This window comes from Astatotilapia calliptera, chromosome 14 (genome assembly GCF_900246225.1).
Source record: "Astatotilapia calliptera chromosome 14, fAstCal1.2, whole genome shotgun sequence".
Taxonomy (NCBI): domain Eukaryota; kingdom Metazoa; phylum Chordata; class Actinopteri; order Cichliformes; family Cichlidae; genus Astatotilapia; species Astatotilapia calliptera.
The window spans coordinates 31,797,022-31,821,800 of record NC_039315.1 but is presented as its reverse complement, the minus strand read 5'-3'; the positions used below and the strand labels follow the sequence as shown (position 1 = coordinate 31,821,800).

The window sequence follows — 24,779 nt, the reverse complement described above, 5'->3', positions numbered from 1 at the left end:
CGGTGAAAGAATTTTGTCAATACGACTTTTACTTTTCATTTGGGAGCGATTTGTTTCGGCCTGACTTTTCTGTTCATTTTAAGCAGCAAAAGTAAGGTGCATGTCTGTGTGCGTGTGTATGGAGCCCTTGGGTGCGGTCACTATAGCAACCAGGCTCACACCTGCCTGCTTAACGAGCTCTCTCTCTCACTCTGCCAAGATTCATCTTAAACACTTCTCTTTCAACTGCTGCTGTGTCCACAGTGTTAAAGCCATCATTTTACCCTCAAAACGTCGCCATCGTTGTTCTTTTTCCAACATCTTGTCTTTCAAAGCTCAGAGATGTAAACTTTTTAAACTGTGTGGGTCCAAGTGGAGGGATCACATTTGAGTCATTCAGTGATTCAAAGAATATGACCTTTTAATATTCTTTCAGATGTTTTCTGACTCTAAATGTTCTTTTCTCATTTCTTAGGGTTTTCTAATTTACATTTAAAACATTTTCAGTTTTTTTCCAACTCCTTCTTCTGTGTAACCTTCAGCTTTTAGCAGTTCAGCACCTTTGTTTTCAGGTTAAATTCGTTTTTTTTTTGTTTTTTTTTAATCTCATTCAATATTTTTAACTCAAAATTCAGCAATTAATTCATTTCAGTGCATACATTCAGATTCAAGCATTCACACTGCAGTTTCTTCAGAAAATGCACTTTCTAGTTCTATTTTATTATTATGGATTCCGTACGTTTTTTGTACTCTATCTCCTTCAAAACCGTTCAACTTAGAAAAACCATTCAAACACCATTAGATTCCTATTCTTTTGGACATGACTGCTTCTATTTTTCTCATTTTTAACATTTATATTTTTAATTTTATTCAACTTTTTTCAACAAAAATTTCCCATGTATTTCAATGGGGAGACCCTTCAAATTCTCATTCAACTTCCTCCTCTTTAAACTGTATCTACTTCCACATACATTGACATAGAGCCACCATTCAAACTTTAAAACGAAGACAAGACATTCAACTATTCAACTTGTATTTATCTTTTCAATATCTATTATACTTTTTCTTCAGTTCCAGTTTAAGTTTCATGATGTTTTTTCACCCGTTTCAGAGTTTATAATGGGTGTGTATGGGACGGAATGTTGGGGCTAGAGTGAGGCAGCTCAACTGCTAGAGTGAGAGGAGCAAAAAAATTAATCTTAAAATCTTTTTTAAAACTGCTGCTGTGTCCGCAGCGTTTGCTCTACAGGTATGATTTTACCCTCAAAACGTAGCCATGGCTGTCCTCTTTCACCCAATGTGTTTACTATTGTACTAGGTGTTATGGTTCTTTCGTAAATGTCACCAATGCACAGCCTCCTCCCTCCAACTCTTCCATAGACTCTAATGTTAAAAGGGCTCAGAAGGTTCGTTTGAAAATCAGAACCGCATGGTGTCTTTCCACTGTCACCACGTCCATATAATAAACTCCACAGGCATGAAAACTGAGAATTCAGTAGACTAGAAGCTGCTGTCGCTCACGGTGAAAGAATTTCGTCAATACGACTTGTACTTTTCATATGGGAACGATTTGTTTGGGCCTGACTTTTCTGTTCATTTTAAGCAGCAAAAGTGAGGTGCATGTCTGTGTCGTGTGTATGGAGCCATTGGGTGCAGTCACTATAGCAACCAGGCTCACACCTGCCTGCTTAACGAGCTCTCTCTCTCTCTGTCTGCCAAGATTAAATCAAAAATGTGTGTTATATCTAAGCAGTTGTAGTAAGATTAACTTTTTCAATAGGTACAATAAGACAGGTTTGACAGGCTTTTGCCACAGATTAACAGTATGTCAGTAGTTAGTATAGGCTAACTGAATAGAGCCCTGAATTATTGCCCTGTTAAATTCAAGTTGATTGTGTATTGGTGGACTTGTCTTCTCCACACAGGTTTTTCAGATCTGGGCAGTTTGAGTCAGTTGATGACTTTAAAATAATCTTTTCTGACTGGATAATTAAAGCTCACAGCATCTACCTGTCTGTAGTTTATTTTCCCACATTTTAAATAATCTAATCTCATTTAATGTCTCTGTTTTTAGTCTGTATAGTTTATCTCCCCACAAATACGCTCAAAGTAGTCTTAAAATAAAATCCATAAAACAGTTCAAGATGATGACTTTTTATTTGCTCATTTAATGCCAGTTGCCCTCTTTCCTGAGTATAAGCGAATGAGTGACATAAAGAGAAAAAGTACCAATTTGTATGCTGGTGAGTCTTGTGTATTTTTTTCTCTGTCTCTCTATGACAGAGAAATATATATGCTCATTATTGATGTTCAAACTGATGCTCAAATTTCCAAGCACCACCTGAACGCCTCATCGGTCTTTAACTAATCACTACACCAACGGTTGTCATTCCGCTTTGCTCTCTGCTGTGGTAAGTACAATACATTCAGTACAGCACTGTTATAATTTTATGATGGTAAAAATACATGTTTGACATTTAAACTCACATATCAAGTCTTTTTAAAGTTCAACAGAGTTCAAAGAATAAAGAAAGCAAAAAAAGAATAACCTTTGCTACCATTTATATAGGTTTATGACTTTTGCTGTTAGCAGCAGTGCTAACGCTAGCTTCAATGCTAATGCTAGCTATAGTGCTAACATTAGCCTTAGCAGTTGTTAACTGACAAAAAGAATATTCTTGTGATATTCCTGTGATATTTATTGGCGGTCAGTGAGACAAAAGTAACAAATGAGATTTATTATTGCCATTGTGGCTCAGTTTTAACAGTAAGAGTACTTCATGACTTTTGCTGTTAGTAGCAGGAATGCTAACGCTAGCTTCAATGCTAACGCTAGCTTCAATGCTAATGCTAGCTATAGTGCTAACACTAGCCTTAGCAGTTGTTAACTGACAAAAAGAATATTCCTGTGATATTCCTGTGATATTTATTGGCGGTCAGTGAGACAAAAGTAACAAATGAGATTTATTATTGCCATTGTGGCTCAGTTTTAACAGTAAGAGTACTTCATGACTTTTGCTGTTAGTAGCAGTGCTAATGCTAGCTTCGATGCTAATGCTAGCATCAATGCTAACGCTAGCTATAGTGCCAACACTAGCCTTAGCAGTTTTTAACTGACAAAAAGAATATTCCTGTGATATTCCTGTGATATTTATTGGCGGTCAGTGAGACAAAAGTAACAAATGAGCTTTATTATTGCCATTGTGCCTCAGTTTTAACAGTAAGAGTGCTAGTTCTACCAGCAGTGCTAACACTAACTGAAGTGCTAACGCTAGCAGGAATGCTAGTGTTAGCACTTAGCGATGCTAAGGGTAGTAACAGTCTAACAGTAGCCTTATATAAGTACTTAAATAAATACTTCAGTTAATTAGTTTGAATTATAAAATGGCTGCTGTATCAGCTGGTGTGCTATATTACTCTATAATTACCCTGCTGACTATAAGTTCAGTGTATCATGTCGTGTGGGCTTTGTTTTTTTGTTAGTCTGATAACACTGTACAGACAACTAACATGTTATTTCTCGTCTTACACTTTCAGGAACTTGACTCACATCTGTGCTTTGCCTGGTAGGTGTGCACATACTGTTAGAGAAGTACACCAAAATAAAAAAAAAAGAGTCTGACTAATATAAGCTTTAAAGTGATGGGTTCAAACTTTGTGCTAGACCTTTTAAACACATTTTTATAATAAATACACATAAGTTCAGCTTAACAATTGGGCTAAAATATTTTTTTCGTACATTTTTGCACATTACATGTGATTAGTTAACAATTCACTCAATCATATTTGTATTTAAAAATATTATTGCTGAATTTAATTAAATATTTATTCTTTTAAAAAGTGCCCAATTATGCAACTTTTTGCACGTGGCAGCCGACGGCAGTATATTTATTTTGTCCTTTTTCAGTAGTCACAATTAGTTTATACAATTACCATGTGATATCATTTTAATAAAATTATTATTTTTTCTTGTTTTTTGTTCACAGTGTGCAGAAGAAGAACAAGGACCAGATCTCCAGTCTTCTCTCTCACATCCCAATCCCCCAACCCCTCTATCCTCTGTCCTGCTCCACCTATTGTCTCTGCCTTCTTTCCATCTGTATTTCACTCTGTGGTTTGTGAGAAATTTTGCCAAACCAACAATCCTTTTGCGGTTTGATTTAAAGCCGTGTCTCTCCTGCTCTGTCTGTTCTCTCTGCTAAATTTTCTCTCTACCTGTTTTTCACTCTTGGCTTGCTGCTGAAAAACGCACAAGCCAATAAAACAATAAAGAGTGCATATTTTGCCTCAACCTATGAACAAACTGAACAAACAAAGAAAAATCTGCGGTTTGATTTAAAGCCGTGTCTCTCCTGCTCTGCCTGTTCTCTCTTCTAAATTTTCTCTCTACCTGTTTTTCACTCTTGGCTTGCTGCTGAAAAACGCCAAGCCATTAAAGCAATAAAGAGTGCATATATTGCCTCTACCTGAGAACAAACTGAACAAACAAAGAAAACTCTAATTCACGGTTTGATTGTGATTTCCCAGCCGTGTCTCTCCTGCTCTGTCTGTTCTCTCTTCTAAAGTTTCTCTCTAGCTGTTTTTCACTTTGGGCTTGCTGCTAAGTTGTGCCAAGCCAATAAAGAGAGTGCATATTATTCTCTCGACTGACGAACAAACTGTCAAACAAACAAAGACATCTGTTTCTGAGAAATAAAAACTGAAATATAAAGACAAAGAAAACATCTGCTGTGTGCCACTCTTATTTTTCAAATACATTTTCTAAAGACTAACAGAAACACTTAAAGGTGTGTAAAAATGCCAAAAAGCAGAAAAAGTCACAAGCTGCAAAACAACGCTGGAAGAAGTTCCATGAGTTTCACAGTGTGCCAACATGTGAACAAGCTGAGTGTGATTTTCCTCAGTGCTCTGCAGAAGACAGTGTGTCTGCAAAGACCAATGCTGATGGTGTCAAACAGGCAGGTCAACATGTTCCTGCACATGTACAACAGATATCCTATGCAGATGCTGTGAAGACTGGATTGCAGCATGAATTTAATGAACATCTGGTAAACCACAGAGACCAACATGAGGTTTCAAGTGCCCCACAGGTGGGTTATGCTGATTTTGTGAAAATAGGCCATCACAGTGTTGTGGCAGGACCATCTCATGCAGAAAGAGTGAACATTGAAAACCAACCCTCTGTAACACATGTCTGTGCATCTCACAGCCAGGCTCATCCTAAATATGGAGACTCCAGAAACAAGCAGTGCACATGTAACTCACTCACATTTCTTGCTTTCCTTCATGAGAATGAAAACATGTCTACAGTTGACCTTAATCTGGTCTTGGATAAAGGTGATGTGATGTACAAAGAGGCCAAGAAAAGATTCCCCAAAAGTATTCATTTGGCAACCGATGAGCTGCCAGGCAAAGTTGATGCTCGCAGGTCTATGTATCATATCAACATGACACAGCTTTCCCGGTATGGGACATTTGAAGAACCTCCAGAGGAGGCAGTAGATACCTTTCTCAGCTTAGAAGCAGGACTGAGCTGCCTGTTGTCCGATGTGCAGTATGCCTTACTGATTATGAGTGGATTGTGTATTGCAGTGTTCAGATCCACATCAGGCAAATATGGGTTCTTTGACCCACACCCCAGAACACCCAGTGGTCTTCCTCTAGCACTATGGTCACGTAATCGTGGTACAGCTGTGATGCTGAAATTCACACTCCTCAGTGACATGATTAAGAGGCTCCAAGATTCTTATGAAATGATGGAGATATCACCTTCTTGTACCTATGAACTGAAGCCTGTGCAATTCTACAGTATGAGCACAGTCAACCTGAGTGATAGTATCACAGACACAGTCTGCAGACCAACAGCTGCCACTACTGTGGCACCTACTCACTCTGATACAACTGTTGATGAAGCAAACTCCTCTTCTCCAAGGAGAAACACAACCACTGATCTGACTGAGAACATCTTTTGTCAAATGTCCATTTGTACACCACTGGTAAAACAACATGAAGTCCAAATGACTCAGTTCACATCACATGAAGATCCTGAGAATGAATATACTAATATACCCACTGAAGAACTATGCAGTGAATTAAATTTGCTTCCATCAAATGATGCTTTTTCATGTCAATCAAATGCTGCAATAACAAATGTTGCTGCCTGTGATCTTTCTGATATAGTTTTACAAAAACTGAAAAAAGTTAATAAACACCAAAGGCGCAAAATGAAAAGAAGATTAATGGCATCAGAGAAACAAAGATATAAGAACAAAGAAAACCAAAAAAGGAAAGAACGACAAAAGTATGCTTCAAACAAAGACTACAAAGAAAAGAAGAAATCTTACGCAAGCAAGGCATATAAAAACAATCCTGAAGTCAGACAGAAACAACAACAGTATATGAAAAGATGTTACCATGCGAATGCTGAATTCAGAAAGAAACAACAACAGTATGTTAAAAGACGTTACTGTGAGAATGCAGAATTCAGACAGAAACAACAACAGTATGTTAAAGACGTTACTGTGAGAATGCAGAATTCAGACAGAAACAACAACAATATGTTAAAAGACGTTACTGTGAGAATGCTAAATTAGACAAAAACAAAACAATATATAAAAGACGTACTTGAGAATACTGATTTCAGAGAGGAGAAAAAAGCTACATCACTAAAAGGTATCGAGAAAACTTTGAATTCAGAGAGAGACAGAGACAACTGATGAAACAACTAATGCGAGACAGGTATCAAAGTAATCTTGCATTTAGGATTATGCACAACATGAGAGGGAGATACATCCTGAGAAGCAATCCTGTCACAAACAATGCGCATGTTTGACAAGAGAGTTGAAGCATTATTCAGAGATTTACTCTTATCTCCCGCAAGAGCCACTTGGCAAAGTCATTGACTACTTTTACACAGAGTTGAGTTTCAGCACAGAGGAAGCCCACACATACACTGCCTCCTGTGGGTAGAAGGTGCTCCTGTGTTTGAGGAGGATGATGAGCAAACTGTTCTTGATTTTATAAACAAATACATCACAGCTCAGCTGCCTGATCCACATAAACAACCTGAACTGTACAAAAAAGTAACAGAAGTGCAAAAACACAGTAAGAACCACACAAAGACGTGCTTTAGGAGTTTAAGCTCCGGGTGCCGTTTTGGTTTTCCCAAACCACCCTGCAATGAGACAATGATCACAAGACCCAGTGAGGATGATGCACTGGAAGTAGAAACGGCAAAGAACAAGCTCAGACCACTGAACCAGCTGCTGAATGAACCTGAAACTGCTTCCATGAGTTTAGAGCAGCTCTTGGAAAGATGCAAGTTGACACATGCAGAATATGAGAGATACCTGAATAAAATGAACATGAGGAGTACGATCATACTAAAGCGTGATCCAAAAGACTCTTGGATAAACGGCTATAATCCACATCTGCTTGAAGCCTGGAACAGTAATATCGACATAAGCTTTGTTTTAGATGCTTTTGGTGCTGCAAATTATTTAATGAAATATATATCAAAAAAAGAGGGCGGGCTATCTGAGTACCTGAAAACTGTCATTGAGAACTCCCATAAGGACAGTGTAAATGAGTGCGATGAAATGAGAGCCGTCATGCAGGCATATTCAAAGAAGCGAGAGATCAGTGCACAGGAGTGTGTTGCTCGTGCATGTGGTCTTCACATGAAGCAATGCTCACGTGCTGTAATATTCATTCCAACTGATGATAATCCTGTGAAAATGAGTCGTCCCCTGTCAGTTCTGGACAACACAACACCTGAGTCTTCCAATGTTTGGATGACATCTTTGAATGACAAATACAAAGCCAGACCTGAAACACCAGAGTATGAGGAGATGTGCATGGCAGACTTTGCTGCTACTTGCAGGATTGTCTATGGCCAACAGAAAAAAGGTAAAGATGTTTTGCCCCTTCTCAATGAGATGGGGTTTGTGCAAAGGCGCAAAAACAATAAGCCTGCTATCATCAGATTTCACCGCTGCTCACAAGAAAAACATCCAGAGCAATATTACGGAAGACTGCTTAAACTGTACCTTCCTCATCGTTCAGACCACGAACTGAAAACACCATCGTTGCCAACCTATCAGGCTTTCTATGGTGCTGGCTGTGTACAGCTACCAGGTACTGACCATCTTGAGTACGTGCAACACATTGTCAAAAGAAACAGAGAAAAATATGAGAAAAACAGTGAGGAGATCGAGAGCGCTGTTGAGGAATATGAGCAGAACAGAGGTGTGACTGACGAATGGTGTAATCTGGCACCTGAATCAGATCTCGTAAGGTTGCCACTTGTCGAACAAGAAAGAGAGCGAGACAATGAAAATGAACAGGAAGATGTGCCCGACTACAGCCGTCAGGCTGATGCTTCAACAGAAGTCAGAGCCATCAGGGAACCCCCTGCTATTGATCCCACATTGTTACGTCAGATGTTTCAGAATCTGAACAAGAAGCAAGCCTGCATATTTTATGCAGTTAGAGACTGGTGCATTAAAAGAGTCTGTGCTCTAAATCCAGAGCAGTTTTTCTTTTATATTAATGGTGGTGCTGGAACAGGAAAATCACATCTTATCAAATGCATCTACTCAGAAGCATCTAAGATACTGAGCAAAGTGCCCAGATATGCAGATGACGTTGACATATCAAAACCCACTGTCCTGTTAACTGCTTTCACTGGGACTGCAGCTTTTAACATTTCTGGAACAACACTGCATTCTCTTCTCAAGCTGCCGAGAAGCTTAAAACCTCCCATTCAGGGACTTGGCAATCAGCTGGATGAAGTCAGATCAGAACTTTTGAATGCTGAAATAATCGTCATTGACGAAGTGTCTATGGTGTCAAGACATCTGTTTGCATATGTAGATGCAAGACTCAAACAGATCAAAGGGACTCGGAGACCCTTTGGAGGCATGTCAGTCATTGCTGTCGGAGACTTCTATCAGCTACCCCCAGTGAGACAGTCTAAACCTCTCTGTGTGCACGACCCGTCTGAGATCGACCTGTGGCGGGAGCATTTTCAGATGATCACTCTGACTGAGATTATGCGTCAGAAAGATGATGTTGTCTTTGCAGAGATGCTGAACAGAATTCGTGTGAAAGGAAAGTTGGATGAGCTTTGCGAAGCAGATAGAAATTTGTTGTCACAGGCCATAACTGAACCAGCCCTTTGTCCAACTGATGCGTTGCACATTTTTGCAACTAATAAAGAAGTGGATGCACACAACTCTTCAACACTGGCTCTGCTCCACACTCATATCATTGACATCCATGCAGATGATTATAGAAAAGATCCTAGAACTGGCAGAATGGCACTTCAAGACAGACCATTGAAAGGAGGTAAAAACGAGTTACCAGACACACTGAAAGTTGCAGAAGGAGCTCGTGTCATGCTCACCAGAAACATTGACATACAAAATGGTTTGGTTAATGGAGCTTTTGGAAAACTACTTAGAGTAGTTCACTCTGAAAACGACCAACACATCATCAAGCTTGGACTTAAAATGGATAATGAGACATCTGGAAAGAATAACCGCACACCAGCAGACGACATGGTGTACATTGAGAAAGCAGAGGAGAATCTGAAGCAGAAAGGAGTGGTACGAAGACAGTTCCCAGTGAAGCTGGCCTTTGCATGTACAATACATAAGGTACAGGGTATGACAACTACATCAGCTGTTGTCTCTCTTAAGAGCATTTTTGAGCCCGGCATGGCCTACGTAGCTGTCAGTAGAGTGACGTCTCTCAGTGGACTGTATCTTCTTGATATGGAGGAGAAAAAAATATTCACCAACCCAGAAATCACTGCAGCGCTTGAGAACATGAGACAAGCCAACCTTGATGACATGATGCCTCTTCTACACGTGAGGCAAACACTGAGCAGGTCAGAGGTTTTCACCATTGTTCATCATAATACAGAGGGACTGCCAGCTCACATTAATGACATCAAAAGTCACCATGAATTGTGTCTAGCAGATGTTTTGTGCCTAACAGAAACACACCTGCGGGGCTCTTTTGTCGCAGAGAGTCTCCACTTGGAAAATTACAATTTGTTCAAACGCAACAGACACCTGTCCTACACAAACTTTCCCCAGATGGCAAACAGAAGTGGTGGTGGAGTTGCTGTTTATGTGAAAAGTGACATTCAAGTGCATGAAAAACAGTACATCCATAATGTAACTGACCTTGAATTTCTGGCTTTAAAGGTTGAAGCACCAGTCAGTGCTCTGATTGCAGTTGTATACAGACCTCCAGACTACACTCTGAGGCCATTCCTGAAAAACCTGGTAAGCCTATTAGACTCATTGGAGATCATGGACTGTCATCCCATCATAGTTTGTGGTGATTTTAATGAGAATGTTTTATCCAGTGCAAACAAACCAATCCTGGAGCTGTTTGAGTCTAGGGGATACGCACAGGTCATCACTGCCCCTACCACAGAGAAGAACACACTGCTTGACCTAATTTTCATTTCTCAGCCAGATCGATGTCTCCATTTTGGAGTCATGAAGACATACCATAGTTACCATGACCCAGTATACTGTGTATTGTCCTGTGATGATTCATGATCTAGATCTTTGAATACAGTAAGTAATTTCTATATTTTTGAATGACTTAAGAAAGTAGAGCGATATTTAAAAGTTGACGCCCTGCATTGCAGTATAATGGTTGAATTGTTTACATAAAATACAATTACATGAATTAAGTAATGATATCAGTAAAAGATGACAATTTTATTTATTACAGAAAATCTAAAATTCACTAACAGTAACCTATAAATGTCAGAAAAATCAAATATAGCAGTTTGAAACGAACAGTGTAGGCATATCCTCTCTGCAGCCAGGCTTCAACATCCTGCCAGGCTGCCCCAGTCTCACTGTGGCTGGGAGGGAGGGAGGGTGGACCAGAGGATTGCCTACACAACACATAAATGTTCAACAGCTTCTTCATTGTTTCTGAGAGAACAATAATGACTAAAGGTTGCTTTTTAAAAAAACAAACAAACAAACAAACAAACAAACCTAATTACAGCAATAATGACAGTTAAGCCACTTTATGTGTGCCTCTATTTTGAAATACTATTTACAAAAATGTTATTATTTTGGTTTGTTATAAACTTTAAACTTTTTCAAAAGTATACGATTATATTTTTGGACAAATCTTTCAATGAAACATAAATTTTTATGAGCTTTTATCATGTTTCGGCCAGTGCAATCATCAGGGTGGGTCTGGGTTGATAACTGCACATTTCTGGCCAGAAATGTTTCAGCAGTGTTACATAAGTAGTACATATGTAACACTTGCTTTCTGTTACCAGCTGATACCCTACATTTGTATAGACATTGGATGGTGTGAGGTTGGGGAGTTGAGTGGGGGGGGGGGGGGGGGGGGGGGGGGGGGGGGGGTTTACGGTGGGAGCTGAGGGGGGGGGTGTTAGGTTTCCTTTTTTCTTTTTCTTTTTTAAGAGAGACACAGTCCTCCTGTGTCTTCTCCAAGCTTCACATGTAAGATCCAACAGTGTGAAGCACATAGCAGCTAGAAACTGTAATGCCACAGATCAGAGAGGCTTCATCATCACCATCTTCATCGCCGTACGATCAGAGCGTGAGACTTCACATCTGGAGCACAGGAGACATTCTGTGATAAGTCCTCCTTCTAGCTTGTCCCACAAGCAGTCGGTGAGATTTACTCACAACAAAAAGGGTTAATGACATAATTTCCATGAAAACATGTATTCATTCTTTGTAAAGTGTTTAAATTGTGTTTTCACTTGACCTTAGGAGTGTTAGAGTGTATTGTAATGTCTGTACTCAGGTGTTTCCCTCTGTGATCCATCCCCATCACAGCTGAGACACTCAGGACTGAACAGACTGCACAGTTTCTGTGACCGAGCCTCCAAAACACCTTCTTTGAAACCACTCATGATAGAAGGGCTTCATATTTGCAGCAGCACTACTACAGGTATTCAGTTTATTACAGGATGTGTTTGTTTCTTAGGACCAGCTCTGAGTGCACACTACCTAACATATACACCTTTCTGTTCATTACAAACCAACTACTCTGGATCATATGGCCAGTTGGCAGGAATGTTGCTGCAGGAAAACATCCCTGGAGATCACCATCATTGTCAGACTGACTGTGCCTCCTCTGTGCAGTGTCAAGATCCTCTCTAAATGAGTGTGTAAGTTAACATTTTCATTATTTTATTCCCTTTGACAAGACAAGTATCACTGATATTTACATTTACAACTACATATGTTCCCGTTTTCTGCTCTTCTTTTAAAGTCCTCAGCTATCCCGCTTCTGTGCTGCTTGCCACACATCAAACACTGGCCGGATGACAGGGAGGATCCACTCTGAAGTCACTGGACATGATGAGGATCATATGGGACTTCATAGTTTCACAGAAACATTGTGCTCTGTGATTACAGGTTTTAAATGGACATAATGACTGCCTCTCTCTGATCAACAGGCTAAAGGATTGTTTTCATTGTTAGTGCTCTGTACAATGTATGCTTATTTAATATTTCATCACAGAGCAAACCTTTATTTATTTAACATTTTTTTATTTTGTTTTAATGTTGAATTAACTGTGGGGATTTTTTTAAGTGGGCACTTGGGATGTCATATGACCAGAAATGTGGTAACTGGAATTCAACAGTATGGAAGAAAAAATCTGCTGAGAACGAAACGCATACAAAAACCCCCAAGAAAATTCAAATTCATTCCATGTAATCCAATCTAAAACATTTTAAACTGCTGAACAGCAACACAAACAGTGTTAAAAAACAGTGTTAACAGAATGATTATGATGATTTTGTACCAAAGTTTCAGGTCACGTGGCACACCTAGTGTGTAGTGTGGGGTATCAGCTGGTAAGTATAGGTTTTTTCATATTTGTGTCCTTAGAGTTTAGATAGATAAAGCCTTGTGTATAATAATTAGTCATAACCACAACTCAAAGTCAGGGACTAACTAAATTTGGGACTTTGTGTCTGAGCCCAGGTTAAAACAATGTGTAAAAAAGCATTTAGCGGCATGGCTGAACAATGCTGTAAACTATTGATACTTATTTATCCATGTTCACAAAAAGGACTAATGTTTTTATTTGATTATTTGCATGTGTTAAACTGTGTCACCACCTTAGGCTTTCATTTGAGTTTACTCAAAAATCTCTAATACAGTTCTCTTTTACCACTGTGTGGACTCTGTTTACATTAAAACATAAAAAAGAATGAGTAATAAAGAGATGTGTAGACAGATCAGTAGATTAAGTAGACCAATAGAAACAGTTGTTCAGCCATGTTCTAAGAAACCAACACAATTTAAAGGTTCAGGATTGTGGTTTTAAAAGTTGAATTTTCATGTATTTCATATGTTGCTCATTATTTTTTATTTAGTTATTTAATTTAGTTATTTTTCTTTATTCTACCAGTCCTTTTCAGAAAGAAGCTGTAAAATATGACTTAAGATTTTTATGTTATTTTCTATGACATACAAAACAAATTGATGTATATAATACCGGTACTATTAAACATGATATACACATGTGTATATGTCTGAAAAACATTATGCTGTATATTAAAGTTTGTATTTTCTCCAGAATGTTTGTTCATCTTTTAAGTTCATTTCAATTAGAAGAATATGAACTTTTAATATTCATTCAGAGGTTTTCTGACTCTAAATTTTCTTTTGTCATTACTCATCTTTTTATTATTTACATTTTAAACATGCTTAGCTTTTTCCAACTTCTTCTGTGTGAACATCAGCTTTCAAAGGTTCTGCACTTTTATTTTCAGGTTAAAAATTCTGTATTTTCCAGCTCATTCAGATTTTTAACTTAACATTCAGCAATTAATTCATTTCAGTGCATACATTCAGATTCAAGCATTCACACTGCAGTTTCTTCAGAAAATGCACTTTCTAGTTATTATTATTATTATTATTATATTTTATTCTGTATTCCGTACGTTTTTTGTAATCCTATAACTTCAAAACCGTTCAACTTAGAAAAACCATTCAAACACCGTTAGATTCCTATTCTTTTGGACAACACTGCTTCTATTTTTCATATTTTTAACATTTATATTTTTAATTTTATTCAACTTTATTCAACAAAAATTTATAATGTATTTCAATGGGGAGACCCTTCAAATCCTCATTCAACTTAATCATTTTTAAACTCTTACTACTTCCACATACATTGACATAGAGCCACCATTCAAACTTTAAAACGAAGACAAGACATTCAACTATTCAACTTGTATTTATCTTTTCAATATCTATTATACTTTTTCTTCAGTTCCAGTTTAAGTTTCATGATGTTTTTTCACCCGTTTCAGAGTTTATAATGGGTGTGTATGGGACGGAATGTTGGGGCTAGAGTGAGGCAGCTCAACTGCTAGAGTGAGAGGAGCAAAAAAATAATCTTAAAATCTTTTTTAAAACTGCTGCTGTGTCCGCAGCGTTTGCTCTACAGGTATGATTTTACCCTCAAAACGTAGCCATGGCTGTCCTCTTTCATCCAATGTGTTTACTATTGTACTAGGTGTTATGGTTCTTTCATAAATGTCACCAATGCACAGCCTCCTCCCTCCAACTCTTCCATAGACTCCAATGTTAAAATGTCTCAGAAGGTTCGTTTGAAAATCAGAAGAGCATGGTGTCTTTCCACTGTCACCACGTCCATATAATAAACTCCACAGACATGAAAACTGAGAATTTGGTAGACTAGACATTGCTGTCGCTCACAGTGAAAGAATTTTGTCAATACGACTTTTACTTTTCATTTGGGAACGATTTGTTTCGGCCTGACTTTTCTGTTCATTTTAAGCAGCAAAAGTGAGGTGCATGTCTGTGTGCGTGTGTATGGAGCCATTGGGTGCGGTCACTATAGCAACCAGGCTCACACCTGCCTGCTTAACGAGCTCTGCCTGCCACTGTACCAAGATTCATCTTAAGCACTTCTCTTTCAACTGCTGCTGTGTCCACAGTGTTACAGCCATCATTTTACCCTCAAATTGTCGCCATTATTGTTCTCTTTCCAACACCATATCTTTCAAAGCTCAGGCATTTAAACTTTTTAAACTGTGTGGATCAAAGTGGAGGGATCACATTTGAGTCATTCAGTGATTCAAAGAATATGACCTTTTAATATTCATTCAGATGTTTTCTGACTCTAAATGTTCTTTTCTCATTTCTTAGGGTTTTCTAATTTACATTTAAAACATTTTCAGTTTTTTTCCAACTCCTTCTTCTGTGTAACTTTCAGCTTTTAGCAGTTCAGCACCTTTGTTTTCAGGTTAAATTCGTTTTTTTTTTATCTCATTCAAGATTTTTAACTCAAAATTCAGCAATTAATTCATTTCAGTGCATACATTCAGATTCAAGCATTCACACTGCAGTTTCTTCAGAAAATGCACTTTCTAGTTATTATATTTTATTCTGTATTCCGTACGTTTTTTGTAATCCTACTCCTTCAAAACCGTTCAACTTAGAAAAACCATTCCAACACCGTTAGATTCCTATTCTTTTGGACAACACTGCTTCCATTTTTCATATTTTTAACATTTATATTTTTAATTTTATTCAACTTTATTCAACAAAAATTTATAATGTATTTCAATGGGGAGACCCTTCAAATCCTCATTCAACTTACTCATTTTTAAACTCTTACTACTTCCACATACATTGACATAGAGCCACCATTCAAACTTTAAAACGAAGACAAGACATTCAACTATTCAACTTGCATTTATCTTTTCAATATCTATTATACTTTTTCTTCAGTTCCAGTTTAAGTTTCATGATGTTTTTTCACCCGTTTCAGAGTTTATAATGGGTGTGTATGGGACGGAATGTTGGGGCTAGAGTGAGGCAGCTCAACTGCTAGAGTGAGAGGAGCAAAAAAAATAATCTTAAAATCTTTTTTAAAACTGCTGCTGTGTCCGCAGCGTTTGCTCTACAGGTATGATTTTACCCTCAAAACGTAGCCATGGCTGTCCTCTTTCATCCAATGTGTTTACTATTGTACTAGGTGTTATGGTTCTTTCATAAATGTCACCAATGCACAGCCTCCTCCCTCCAACTCTTCCATAGACTCTAATGTTAAAATGGCTCAGAAGGTTCGTTTGAAAATCAGAAGAGCATGGTGTCTTTCCACTGTCACCACGTCCATATAATAAACTCCACAGACATGAAAACTGAGAATTTGGTAGACTAGACATTGCTGTCGCTCACAGTGAAAGAATTTTGTCAATACGACTTTTACTTTTCATTTGGGAACGATTTGTTTCGGCCTGACTTTTCTGTTCATTTTAAGCAGCAAAAGTGAGGTGCATGTCTGTGTACGTGTGTATGGAGCCATTGGGTGCGGTCACTATAGCAACCAGGCTCACACCTGCCTGCTTAACGAGCTCTCTCTGCCACTCTGCCAAAATTAATCTTAAACACTTCTCTTTCAACTGCTGCTGTGTCCACAGTGTTAAAGCCATCATTTTACCCTCAAAACGTCGCCATCGTTGTTCTTTTTCCAACATCTTGTCTTTCAAAGCTCAGAGATGTAAACTTTTTAAACTGTGTGGGTCCAAGTGGAGGGATCACATTTTAGTCATTCAGTGATTCAAAGAATATGACCTTTTAATATTCTTTCAGATGTTTTCTGACTCTAAATGTTCTTTTCTCATTTCTTAGGTTTTTCTAATTTACAATTAAAACATTTTCAGCTTTTTTCCAACTTCTTCTTCTGTGTAACCTTCAGCTTTTAGCAGTTCAGCACTTTTGTTTTCAGGTTAAATTCGGGGTTTTTTTTTTATCTCATTCAAAATTTTTAACTTGAATTCAGTAATTATTTCATTTCAATGCATACATTCAGATTCAAGCATTCACACTGCAGTTTCTTCAGAAAATGCACTTTCTAGTTATTTATAGTGTCTACAGAGTCCAACGATGTGAGATCCACTTCAAAGAAAGTTTCACAGCAGCAAAAACTTACTGACAGAAAATTTCAGAATACCCTCAGCAACTCCTCTCAGAATAGCTGTAATTAGACAGAAGTGTCACTGACCCATCTACTCATTCCCAAAGTTTTACAGCCTCCTCTTGAGTAAACAGACAAGGATGAATATTGATAGTCTAAATTAACTACAGATAAAACAGAGTTGTTTGTCTTACAGCAGCGGACCGTTAGCTAGGATTATGCACTTGAATTGGAAGCGGTAGGAAAACAAAATTCATCTGACTGCAATTTACTGACATCTAGTGGTGAGAGTTTACATACTGTAACTTAAATATACTTGAATTTATTTTGAATTACATTGTAAAAAAAAAACACCACATGCATACCTGTCATGGGAAGGGACCTTAGTAAGTGGAAAGTAAAAAACTTTTGAATACCAAGTTTTAAACATGTTTATTTTTGCTCTTTTTGGACTCTGCCTCCAGTGGCCATTTTCGGAACTGCAGTCTTTTGGCACTGTCTTGGCTTAATTTCTCAGTCTTAAAAGTTGTCCCTTGCTCAATCATTTACAAAAGGTCCAACTTTTCCCACAGTGCAACCAGACAGGGGCTTTCATTAGATCCTCACTGACTGGTAAACACACTGACGTTTCAAACTTCAGGCTAGAGCCAAGTTCACAAAGCTTCTCCGGAAATGTCAAAGATATTATGACAGTTGTTGTAAATTAAGCGACAAGAAAAACCTGATGAATCAAGTCTGCAGGACTCCCTTTTAGGTCCCAGATCTGGTGTAAGCTACTGTATCCCTCTCAAGAGTTGCTCAACAAGAGATGGTGATGACACAATGTAAGTAAACAGATGTGATGATGAAGAAAAGACAAACATTAGAGAGACGGAGCCCATTATTTTCAGCAGGATGCAAAGAAAGACGCGCGAAGAAAGGAGAGGTCTAACGGGACCAAAGAGAGGAAGGGTGCTGACAAGGTGAGATAAGAGGGGAAGGGACCTGGGACTGGGGAGGGAAAGAAAGAGGTGGAGAATTGGTCATGACAGCGAGGTGAAAAAGGACAGGACCGGAGAAAGCGCAGCCAGAAAGATGATGAGATGCTGGAGGTGAGGGAGAGAACTGTGTGGATAGAGTGACACGGAGAGAGGAAGAGGAGAAAAAACCCCAAATGTCAGCAGCGAAAGTATGACATTAATTGTGACAGGTAAGGAGAGGAAGTGCGTGTGCATATGTGTGTGTGTCTGCTGTTCTTGTGTTTGTGAGCCACCTTGTGTGTGTGTGTTTGTGTGTGTGTGCAAAGGTGTATATAGTCTTTAGATAGAGAGTGTATGTGTAGTAAATTGGTGCTGACACGGCGAGCAGGTTGTGACATTAATTAGCAGGCCTCAGTGATGGCTGAAACCTAATCTCCCAGAGAAACGAGACACCGAGGAGGGGGAGGGGGGGGACATACATCAAAACACACACTCACTGTTTATGTGTTGACCTCACTTCCTGCAAACGGGGATGAGGGGTTACTGTCTTAATGTGGACAAGATGTGTGTGTGTGTGTTTGTGCATCTGTATGTCTTTTTGCAGCTTTTGAAACTTGATTGATTTCAGTATTTTGGAGCAACATGTCAGATTTTTATGGATCTGTTTTCCTCCTTTCTTCATCTTTTTTTTGTTTTCATTTTGCGTAGTCACTTCATATTAAAGTCATTCCATCTTTATTGTCCCTATGAGGTAAATTTATGAGACATTTATGAGTTAGATTTATCAAAATTTATAAGGGTGAAAAAAGAGGAAAGAACGCTGAAATTACAGAGAGAAAACAAAGTGGAACACCCCCCCGCCTTTAAGTTAAAAATCTGCCTCCCCTCCCACCTCAAACCACACATGGAGCAATAATAGTCAGTCTGGATTTGCTTAGTGATTGTTTAGGAAAAAGAACATAAAATGTGAATCTTATTTTCTCTGAGTTACAGGAAGTTCCAGTATTTGTAAACTTGGATTTAATCCTAATATCTTCTGACATTTTACTCACAAGCTCTCTTATTAAATGCATTTAGCATTTAGTCATAACTGCATTCTCCTTTTATTGAACACAGGAATTGTTTTCCGTTTGAGATTTTAGCTCTTCTACCAAGCTAACGAGTTAAATCGAGCTGCCGCACAAATATAAAGCTTTGCAAACTAAAATGAAAATGATCTATCACAACTCTATCACCGCACAAGAATGCTGATATTGATTCATTCTTCAAAAGCCCAGATTATGTTCATTGCTAAAGCTTTTTTGTTGTTCAAATGTTTGTGAAATGAACTCTTTTATCTGCACATGGTTACCAGGCTGCTAGGGCGTAGTTTAGGGAAATTTCATGGTTCCGGTAAATAAACTGCAGTTAGAGTTATGGCTCATATCAAAATCTGAAGATAATGCGAAAATTTAAACGAGCTGCTCAAAATGGCAAGCTCAAGCTAAAACAGTCAGACTGACTTGAATCTGCAGCTTCCTCGGCTCTAAGGTCCTGCCATGCTTGTACAATTCGGATCTACATGTTGTAGGTCACTACTGTTAAAAACAGCAGGTTGTACTATGGGCTCATCTTTGTGCCTTTGGCCTTTATTTAGCTTAAGCCCTGCTGCAGAAACCATAGACGTCACAACAGACAGAGAACTTCTTTGTTGTGACGTAAAACCAGCAACAACTCTTCACCACATCCATTGCGCCATTTAATCAGAGATGCTTTCCATTTGTTCTTTCTCAGTCCTCTGTGGATCATGCCTCAGTTATTTTAGCCAGCTTTTCAGCCAATCATATGAAAGCGCGATGAGACATCAATCACACTGTAAACGCCACCAAATAGAAAACTTCTGCAAAAAACATATGAAACACAACAGAAGCTGAATAAAATACAACAGAAATAATAAAAAAAAAGGGTCACAGAAAAAACACAAATAACCAAAACACAACATAAATGTTTTTGGGAGGACAATTACACAACACAACAGATGCGCAAGCTAATAGTAAACGGCTATTAGAAAATGTATCTATAGTATTTTATGAATAATGCAAACAAAGCACTTTCTCACCACACTGAAGAGTCCCCTGCTTCTTTTCTGTGCAGTCCTTCACAAGTTCTGGTTTCTGTCTCACACATTTTATTTTTTTTCTACTACCTTTGTGTTTTGCAGCAATTTTTTCTGTTTTATGACTTTTTTAAGTTGATCTTTCAAGGCCACTGTACAATCACCATTCTATCATACACATTACACACAGTCCCAAATCCCTGTTTCTGTGCAGGCAAACACCTATGCAGACAAAAACACAAGACAATAAATCACAAATTCAGTAGCTATACAGAAAAGCTTTAAGCTAGCTTTCCGGACCTTAACTCTGCTATTCTGGTAGCCAGCAACATGGTCATCTTTTAAGATTGTCTCAGATTTGGATGAGAAACATATAGTGCAATACCTGCTTAGCACCACACAAGAGGTAAATTCAGTGAACAGCAGTGAACTCAACAGTCATTTAACAGATGAAGATTCACACAATTGGTAGGGACCAGAAGTAGACCTCAAAGAGTGAATATTGCACAGGTATTGCACAGGTATCAGGTATTGCTAGTTAATGGATAAAGAAAACTCTTTCTACTTGTTTTCCTTTTTTCAACTGGAATCACAAAGGTCATTTATTTCCATAAAGTAATACACTTTTGCTTTTAGTTATATTTTAAATAAAGAGATGCTTTTGAATGCTGGCAGAAATGAGCAAGGTCAGACGTGATGGGAACACACACAGACATTCTTTGTGCTCAGCACATATAAAATCAACATCATTGGGCAAGTGCATAACCTTTGGCCTGCAAGTCTGACATTTACCTAAACACAAGAGCACGCGGTTCTGGCAGCCCATACAGTAAAGCGGGTCAAAGGGCAGGAAAGCAAGACAGGCGATACACAGGGGCAGGCGTAGAAGGGGGCACGAAGATAGATGCAGCCTTTCATTCAGACTCTCACATACACAACCAGTTAGCTGTGTTTACAAAAGCCAGCAGCAGAACCAATGCAAACCATACGCAGCATAGAGATACTTGGGTGAGGAAGTCAGAGCACATGTGTTTGTGTGAGTGTGTGCGTGCTGTGCCAGAGCAGCGGGTCTGAATGCAGCAGAAGTAAAAGAGAGCAGATGCAAGATCCCCTCCCCAGTTTGTTCTGCTTTCTCTCGTGAGCATGTCTGGCTTTGGTTGTCATCCATTCAGCTTTCCCGTGGGTCCAAAGCACTCTGCCACATTTCACAGAATCTGCTCCTGCTGCACTATAGGTAAAGCTGTTTTGAGTTACCTTTCATCACGTCGTAAGCAAACGCAGAACAAGACTGGATGGCGAAAAGTAGCAATGAAAAGAATCCTGGTGTTTAAGAGCTAAATATCATATGAGATGACGCAGGTGTGTTAAATTTATTCACAGTCAAACACGGTATCCACGCTCTTGGGAGCTGGTGTGGATTGGAAGCAGCATATAGAGCATGTAGTGAGAGGACTTGAAAGATAGACAAGTTACAAAACCTATTTTAAAAATTCAAGTCATTTGATTGTTGAATTTTAGTCTCCCTTAGATGATTGAGCTTTACTGCACAGAATGATGTATGCTCACAGTCTGACTGCAGAAAACTGTTGTCAGTTAACTAAAATATGATTTGAGGGCATGCACCTGCAAGAATGATTTGTTGCATTACTTGGATGAATGATGGACACTTTGGTTCACGCTATTAGGTCTCCCAGGAGGATAAGGTTCTGATGGAGAGGAAGAAGGCTGTGCAATAGCAGGTCTAAAAGGTAGATTGACAGAATTATTAGAACTAAAGCAGACCCTGTTTGGAGAGAGTGTAATCCTGGTCATTTTTCCTGCCTACAATTTACCGATGTCCCCTAAATGTGTCACATTCAGGAATCACAAAGTTACTGTTTGGAATAGAGGGAAGCTACGCTCACTGAATGTACAGTGCCTCAAAGGCTTTACAACCCCTGTTGCAAAACCTTTGGGGCACTGTGTAAAAATGTAAATAAAAACAGAAAACAGCTTTTCCTTAACCTCATAAACCTATATTTTAATTATTTTAGAAAACATAACAGATTTTTAAAATGAGAAGTTTTATTAATTCACAAAAAATCATATTATATAGCTCGTTTAAATTTATGATGGCAGCAACACGTCTGCGCTGCAAGTGGTGCTAAAAAGAAACATCTGGAGGAACATTTTGCAGCTACTTAGTTAAATTAGTAACAAGTCACTAACATGACTGGGAATTAAAGATGGGCAAAGATTCAAGAATTTGCAAAAAGCTGGAGAAATCTCTGTGCGCACTGGACAAAGCTAAAAATCTGTATTGGATGCCTAGGCTATTACGCATAGAGATTTCTCAAGCTTTTATGCTGATCACTGTGCAAAAGCACTGCATTAAAAACAGCCATGACTCTGGCAAGGAAATCAGCACATGGGCTCAGGAACGCCCCCAGAAACAGGTGTCTGTGAACACAGTTCACCATGCCATCAACAAATACAGGGAAACGTTCTGTAATGCACAAAGGAACCATATATGAAACCATCTTCTCTGGCCAAAAATCCAAAACAGCTCACCAGTGGTGGAAGTGACTAATAGTTCCTTGGTCCTGGGGATCAAGCTGGACTTGTGATGGTTAAACCTAAGGGTACGAGGCTTGAGAATGTATTAATGTGAATGCAGGTCCTAAAACAGAGAGCTAATAAAACTGCCAGCTTGTATACATGCTTGTGCCCCCCTCTACACACAGAGTTGAGCAGGCAGCAATTAAACTGGTCACATTTAGCCAATTTTAGCATGCATTACTCTGATACCCAGTGGTTTGGACAGGCAGATAGTCTCGACAAAGATTTCAGTTTATTTGTGTGATATTGAATAAATTTTGGGATACTGAGGCAAGGCAAGTAATAAAACAGCAGTAGGAGTAGGATACATTCAGCCGTAAAGGGGTGAAATATGCGATGAAATATCTCTTTCTCACTGATTTGTTGCTAGAATTAACATTCATAATTAATCTGCAAGTCAAAATTGTAATGCGTGACCCTGAAGCCTGTGTGCACATACGTGATGTTCTGAAACTTGTGAAACACGCTCGTTTAGGTAAAGCAGGCTGCTTTCTTTTGACACATGTCCTCTTGTTTTTAAATCCTAAAAATTCACGATCCCATATGTAACACAAGCCTCACAAAGAATTTCAAGGGTGAAACATAAACTCTGTCCCAGATCACAACAGCAGAATCACACTGCATAGATGCTGCCTCTGGTACAATGACAGGAAATCAGCTTTGCTCAGCCTGCAGCTTTGACTTGGTCAAATTTCACGCTTCTCTTTTCTGGGGAGAGGAGAGCGGGACCTAATTCTAAAGTCTTGGGAATGGCCTACATTGGGTGTAGCTGCCTGTTCAAAGGGAGGGCTGAATTCAGCTCAATTTCAGAAACTTACGTGTGTACGTGTCTGTGTGTGTGTTTTTTCCTTGCCCAGCAGTTCATTTCTGAGATACTTGGCACATGCTTTTTTTGTTCTTTCAAACCCACTCCCATACCTTTCAGACCTGGCCTTTTCTGCTCTGTACCCTCTTGGCCTCTCTTACTCAAATTCCTGCACCCTCCCACCACTTTCACTGTCTCCTTCTCTCAACTCTTCTTGCTTACCTATTTCCCTGCCCCCCCAAACTTCTCCTCTTTCACTGCCTCTCAGCCTACATCGCTTTTTCACCCACTATCACTGTCAGCTCTCACTCTGTTTTGTTACCTTACCTTCCGTTGCACTATATTCCCAGTGGATGGGGCCTATGGATAAGCAAGTGCGGGGTTCGTGTGTGTGTTTTCAGGTATGTGTGTGTAAGTTTGAAGAAAAGGGGAGAAAAAGGTAAAGGAAGAAGGGAGAAGAAGGGAGCGAGAATGAGAGTCCCTCAAGGCCGTGACGATGTGGAAGGACACTCAAGGGACCGAGGCTGCTCTCCTAATGAGGAACACAGGATAGAGCTGATGTCTGTCTGTTATTATGCATGCATGTAAATATGAAACAGTGGACGAGTGCATTGCATAAACAATCACCATGTTTTTTTTTTCTTTTCTTATTACATGTGAATGAGCAACTGAACACACTCGGTTCATATCCATGTGATACAGTGTGTATTTATGTGTTTGTCGTCTTGGCCCAGCAAGTCGTACATATGCTCCCTGCTGAATGAACTCAAACATGGTGATGGATATGAAGCAGCTGCCAAGTAATGAGTTCTGGAATGTGTTCTTTCTGAGGGTTGTGTGTGTGGGGGTGTAATACTCATACAGTATATCTCTCTCTCATAGATATATATGTATAACTACCACAAACAGCCATAGAGGCATTCCATATAGACACAGAGGAACACTCACACTCTCGCTCTATATATAAAATGTGAGAGTGTGTCTGTGTGTCTATACGGACTGCCCCTACGGCTGTTTGCAGTAGTGTTGCAGTATTTTAGCTAACAGCTGCACATGGAGGGAAAGAAAGACATTACACTTCACTGTCTGACACTTCAGCCTGGAGGTAGGACAGAGAAAACAGAGGCACACACACCCTAACTAGACCCAAGAGACTGAAAGTGGGTGAGATGAAGTTACAGATAGTGAAATAACACTAACAGACAGTGAAAGAAGGAGTTGAAGACAGCTCATATATAGGGAAAGACAGGTAGATATCATGGTGCTATACTAAACAATTTCAATCCACTGTTACGGCACAGTTCTTCAGGCTCTCTGCTAAAATACTGCTGATTCGGTTTCACTGAGTGTTAGCGA

General features: G+C 39.0%; 1 long non-coding RNA gene across 1 annotated transcript; it reads left to right on the top strand.

Moving 5' to 3' along the window:
• The first annotated feature begins 2,008 nt into the window (after window positions 1-2,008).
• LOC113037024 (uncharacterized) lies at window positions 2,009-4,547 on the top strand. Its single transcript, XR_003274543.1, has 3 exons — window positions 2,009-2,390; window positions 3,517-3,545; window positions 3,966-4,547. It is a non-coding gene; the product is annotated as an uncharacterized LOC113037024 (long non-coding RNA).
• The last annotated feature ends 20,232 nt before the right edge of the window (window positions 4,548-24,779 follow it).